Source organism: Bufo gargarizans, unplaced genomic scaffold (genome assembly GCF_014858855.1).
Source record: "Bufo gargarizans isolate SCDJY-AF-19 unplaced genomic scaffold, ASM1485885v1 fragScaff_scaffold_45_pilon:::fragment_2:::debris, whole genome shotgun sequence".
NCBI lineage: Eukaryota > Metazoa > Chordata > Amphibia > Anura > Bufonidae > Bufo > Bufo gargarizans.
In genome coordinates this window covers 419,192-425,265 of record NW_025334121.1, presented here as the reverse complement: position 1 = coordinate 425,265, position 6,074 = coordinate 419,192, and the positions used below count along the sequence as shown (strand labels likewise).

Below are 6,074 nucleotides of genomic sequence, written 5' to 3'. Positions count from 1 at the left end.
ACGGCTTACTTGGGGGTAGTGCGGTACCATTTCTTGGTGTGGCGCTCTCCTCCTGTGCCTGGCGGTGCTGCACTCTCTCCCGGCACTCTGATGCCAGCGGGGCATGGGCGCCGCCATGACTGGAGGTGACGCGCTGCCGGCGGCGACGTCACCTCCGGTTTCTCCGTTCCTTTCCTTTCCGTTCCGGCCGGAGCATTTCACAGGGGGGGGGGCTTTTCTTTTATTATTATTAAATATAAATATAAAGATAATATTAGGTTATTTTAAACCTAAATTATATATATAGACGGTGGGGGTGATGCTTTCAGGGGGATGGATTTCAACAGGAAATCCCACCCCTGGGCAGAGCTTTTCCTTTTTAAGCTCCCTGATCCCATCATTCTGTCTCTGGTTGCGCTGCTTTGACAAGCTAGCTCCAGAGTCCTTTTGCGCTTTGTCTGAGAGTTTCTCTGTCTTTTGACTTGTGATTTATTCAGCCACTGGTTTTCCAGTGTTGGTGGGCATACCGTTATGTTATTTTTTGTTTTTTAACTCCCTGTCGTTGGGCTTTAGGGATGTTTTAATCTTTCCTTTCATTACAGTGATGGCTTCTCCTAGAGAGTCAGATCAGCAGCGGAAGTCGTCGGCCAAGAGGAAACACCTGGCCTGTTATGACTGCAACACGACCTTGGATGACAGTTGCCCCTACTCCAGGTGTGACAGTTGTCGTTCCCGCACCACCACTGAACCCACTATGCAAGATATGTACCAGAGGTCGAAGACGTATGTGGATGACTCCATCAAGGGGGTAGTGCGTTTACTGAATGAGAGGCTACCGGTTCCCTCCCAGACTCCGTTGGAAGTTGCCGCCCCTGCTGACAGACCCACGCCCTTCTCAGTGGGGTCATCTTCCTCTGAGGATGAGGAATCAACTTCGTGCTTTTTCCCACCCGAAAAAACGCAGACGTTATTGAAGTCCATCAGGTCAGGGGACCATGATGTTTACACAGGGGAGTCCTCCAATCCCGCCGGTTGGACACAGCGTGTCTTCAAGGCGGATGAGACCCTTCTTTCTGTGATGCGGTCAACGGTTATTCTAAGCTGAATGTACCTGCACTCGTCAGATCGCAGAAGATAAGCAGCTTAAGGCTTGGCAAGTACCAGCTTGGGAGACTGGTTGGGAATCTCTGGTTCCGTTGACTTAAAAAACACAGAATGGAGGAAACCGGAAAAAGGTCCAGTCCTCACCAGAAAGTTTAAATTAATGTTCCCAATGGCCAAACCCTTGGTGGAATCATGGGGTTCCATTCCCAAGGTGGACATGACTATAGCCAAATTGTCCAGCTGCACTCTGGTCCCTGCGGACGATGGGTCTAGTCTGCAGGACCCTCTCGATAGGAAGGCAGAGTGCACCCTGAGAAGGAGCTACTCGGCGGCCGCAGCCTCAGCCTCAACGTCTATTGCGGCTACAGAGGTCACTTCCTTTTTGCGTTCCAAGTTGAATCAGATTCAAACGGATGTCGACCAGAGTGTCTCCCGGGACGATATCCTGGCCGCATTTAAATCTGTTAATTTGGCCATGGACTTCTTATGTGACACGTCCCAGTTACAACTGAAGTTGGCAGCCAAAACAATGGTCCTAGTGTCGGCTGCCCAAAGACCTTTATGGCTGAAACCCTGGAATGCGGATAACGCTTCTAAATACAATTTGTGTGGGCTCCCCTTCGAGCCGGACCGCCTGTTCGGTTCGGAATTAGACAACATCATGGAGGGACTCTCCGATAAGAAAGGGAAGAGTCTCCCCCAACAGCCCTTTCGGGGTCGTGGCAGGCAAAATCGCGGAGGCAGATCCGGACAGCAGGCCAGGGCATGTAGAGATTGGGGGGGGGGCAGTCTCGAAGATCCTCAAGACGCTCCCGCAAACCCACCAAGGAGGCAAAACCCTCCTGACTATGGGCCTCTCAGAGGCTTTTGGTTAAACCCTGCTGCCTCCGTCGTTACGCCTCAGAATTTTCCCGTACCCCTCCCCCAGCTTCCCGTGGTGGGACGTCTTTCCCACTTCAAACATGTATGGGCCCAGGAAATTTCAGACTCCTGGGTTCAAAGCATAGTTTCTGCAGGTAATCTAATAGATCTCGTTTCTCTCCCAAGTTTTCTGCCTGCCAAACAGAGGATCCTAGAGTCCTATATTCAGGACTACATTTCCAAGGGAGCCCTGGAGGAGGTATCGGCAGGGGAGAGGGGTCTAGGGATTTATTCTCCAGTATTCCTGGTGCCCAAGAAAACAGGAGATCTCCAGATGATCATAGATTTCTCAATCGATTCGTAAGGAGAACCAGGTTCCGGATGGAAACCATAAGGTCAGTCAGCCACATCCTCAACCCTGGAGACGTGATGGCTACTCTGGACCTCAAGGATGCTTACCTCCACATCCTGATCCACCCCTCCTCTCGGAAATTTCTCAGGATCGCGGTCCAGATTTCAGGAGTGCGCAGGTTTTTTCAGTTTGCCGCCCTCCCTTTCGGAATCTCATCTGCCCCTCTTATCTTCACCAAGGTGGTAGTGTCGGTGGTGGCAGCTCTGAGACTTCAGGGACTGACCACTGTTCCTTACTTGGACAATTGGTTTCTTCTAGCCTCTTCAGTTCCAATACTTACCCATCATCTTCATGTCGCAATTTCCTTTCTGTTCCGCCTAGGCTGGATCATCAACTGGCAGAAGTCGAATGTGAGCCCATCGACTTCAATCCATTACTTAGGATTCGTGGTCGACTCTCTGGAGATTTCCCTCCAGTTGACGCCAGAAAGGAGAGCGCGGATTCAGGACCTGGCGAGGATCCTTTCTGTCCCACGTCGAGTCTCCATCCGGACTCTTGTGAAGATGCTGGGGCTCATGTCAGCAGCTGCGGATGCAGTTCCTCGGGGATCTTGGTCTCCTCAGGAGCGGCATCTTTCTTCAAATCTCCGCGAGATGCGCGCTATCCGGCTAGCCTTCCTCCACTTCGCCCCTCAGATCCAGGGCAAGGCAGTGAAAGTCCAGTCAGACAACATGACTGCGGTGCTTCATATAAACAAGCAGGGAGGCACAAGATCCTTACCCCTTCTTTCAGAGATCGGGGTAATTCTGCGGTGGGCAGAGCTGAACCTATCCCATCTATCTGCCACTCACATCCGAGGCTCCCTCAACATCATTGCGGATCGCCTAAGTCGCGGCTTACTGACCATGGAGTGGTCACTGCATCTGGAGATCTTCAGGCACTTAGTCCACAGATGGGGCATGCCAGAGGTGGATCTCATGGCAACCAGGTTCAACGCCAAGGTGCAGAGGTTCTGTTCCCTATACAGGGAGGGCAAGCCCCTAGCGATTGACACTCTGACGATACCATGGAGGTTCAGGCTGGCTTACATCTTCCCTCCTTTTTCCATGATACCGAGGGTATTGATGAAGATCCATCAGGATCAGGCCTCGGTAATAGCCATCATACCATTTTGACCCAGGAGATCCTGGTTTACCCAGCTCATTCAGATGAGTCAGGGACAATATTGGAGACTCCCCCCGGAGCAGACCCTGGTGTCGTGGGACACTCATCTCTGCCCAGATCTGCACAGATTCAACCTGACAGCCTGGAGTTTGATCAGTCCCTTCCCAGAGTGGGAGGTCTCTCTGAGTTGGTCCTGAGAACCCTGTCCCATTCCAGAGCAGAGTCTACGAAGAAGGCCTACTCCCAGATTATGAGGATCTTCACGTCATGGTGTAGTTCCAACCAGGTGGTGTCTGCAGATCCGCCCCTTCCTGCGATATTACAGTTCCTTCAGGATGGACTAGATAAAGGTCTCTCCCCATCTACCCTGAAGGTTCAAGTTTTTGCCATCTCGGCCTGTCTCAACAGACCATACTCTCGGGACCCGCTCATCAAACACTTCCTTAAGGGAGCTGAAAGATTGAAGCCTACAATACTGAAACCCGTTCCCCAATGGGACCTATCAGTAGTTCTCAAGGGGTTAGCATCTCCCCCCTTTGAACCTTTGGAGGAGGCAAACTTTAAATTCTTAACTCTTAAAGTGGTCTTTCTTCTGGCTATAAACTCAGCCAAGAGAATCTCTGAGCTGCAGGCTTTTTCTGCAATGCATCCATATATCATTTTTTTACAGGACAGAGTCCTTCTGAAATTCCCACCTTATTTTAGACCTAAGGTTCCAACTTTTCAAAATGTTAACCAGGTAATGTCTCTACCTGTGTTATTCTCCGCCTCCTCTTCTGATGCCCCAGTTAGACATCCACTGGACATCTCGAGATGCCTCCAGGTCTATGTGGATAGATCCAGGGAGTTCAGGATAGATGAGAACCTCTTCATCCTGTTTGTCGGTAAGTCTAAAGGCCGTAAAGCGTCTAAAGCTACTATTAGTCGCTGGGTCAGGGAAGCCATCAGGGAGGCTTTTATGTTCCAATCTTTAGATCCTCCGGAGTTTGTGAGGGCCCATTCTACTAGTGGATTCTTCTTGCTATCTCCCCATCTGTGCTGCTGGTGGGACGTAAGGGAATCGTTAATTTCTAACGATAATTTGTTTTCCCTTCGTCCTAACAGCAGCACACAAATTTTCCCACCCTAAGTACATTCTTGTTATAGACACGGTGGGCTGGGGGGTTATCCCCTTCCTTTATGGGAGCTGTAGTTTGTTCATTGGTTCTTTTGGGCTCATTAAAATTCCGCCGGTCATACCAGTCCACAGGGGGCAGTTAACCCCATCTGTGCTGCTGTTAGGACTAAGGGAAAACAAATTATCGTTAGAAATTAATGATTCTTTAGATACATAAATGAAAAAAGGAAACTAAAACAAGGAATTACCAAATTAAAAACAAAAGAAGAAAGGTATATGGAAGAAGATAAAGAACTAGCTGACTGCCTCAATGAATACTTCGGTTCAGTTTTTACAGTTTTTTTTTCAGTTAGGAAAGAAGACGAATGAATCTTTTGATGCATGTGTCTTTACAGAGGAAGAGGTTCTAAGTCAGCTGTCTTTATTAATACAAATAAGTCACAGGGGCCTGATGGAATACACCCAAAGCTTTTAAGCTATTAGAGCTCAGCAGCGAACTAGCAAAACCAATAACAGATTTATTTAATCAATCACTGGCAACAGGAGTCGTCCCAGAAGATTGGGAATTGGCAAATGTTGCGCCCATTCACAAGAAAGATACTAGAGAGGAATCGGGCAACTATAGGCCGGTAAGCCTGACATCAATAGTGGGGAAATTAATGGAAACCATACTTAAGGAGAGGATTGTGGAACATCTAAAATCCTATGGATTGAAAGATGAAAAACAGCATGGGTTTACTTTAGGGAGATCATGTCAACCTAATCTTATTGATTTTTTTGATTGGGTGAATAAAATAATAGATGGCGGAGGTGCAGTAGACATCGCTTATCTAGACCTTAGTAAGGCTTTTGATACTGTCCCACATAAAAGGGTTATCAATAAATTGCAGTCTTTGTGCGTGGACTCCCCTATTGTTGAATGGATTAGTCAGTGGCTGAGGGACAGACAACAGAGGGTTGTAGTCAATGGAGTATATTCAGACCATGGTCTTGTTACCAGTGGGGTACCTCAGGGATCTGTTCTGGGACCCATATTGTTTCATTTCTTTATCAGCAAAATTGCAGAAGGCTTCGATGGTAAGGTGTGTCTTTTTGCTGATGACACAAAGATTTGTAACAGGGTTGATGTTCCTGGAGGGATACACCAAATGGAAAAGGATTTAGGAAAACTAGAGGAATGGTCAAAAATCTGGCAACTAAAACTTAATGTTGATAAGTGCAAGATAATGCACCTGGGGCGTAAAAACCCAAGAGCAGAATATAAAATCAGTGATACAGTCCTAACCTCAGTATCTGAGGAAAGGGATTTAGGGGTCATTATTTCAGAAGACTTAAAGGTAGACAGACAGTGTCATAGAGCAGCAGGAAATGCTAGCAGAATGCTTGGGTGTATAGGGAGAGGCATTACTAGTAGAAAGAGGGAAGTGCTAATGCTGCTCTATAGAGCACTAGTGAGACCTCATTTGGAGCATTGTGCTCAGTACTGGAGACCATATC

General features: G+C 48.1%; 1 pseudogene; it reads left to right on the top strand.

Moving 5' to 3' along the window:
- Nucleotides 1-1,062: 1,062 nt before the first annotated feature.
- Nucleotides 1,063-1,181, top strand: LOC122922556 (annotated as a pseudogene).
- Nucleotides 1,182-6,074: the final 4,893 nt, after the last annotated feature.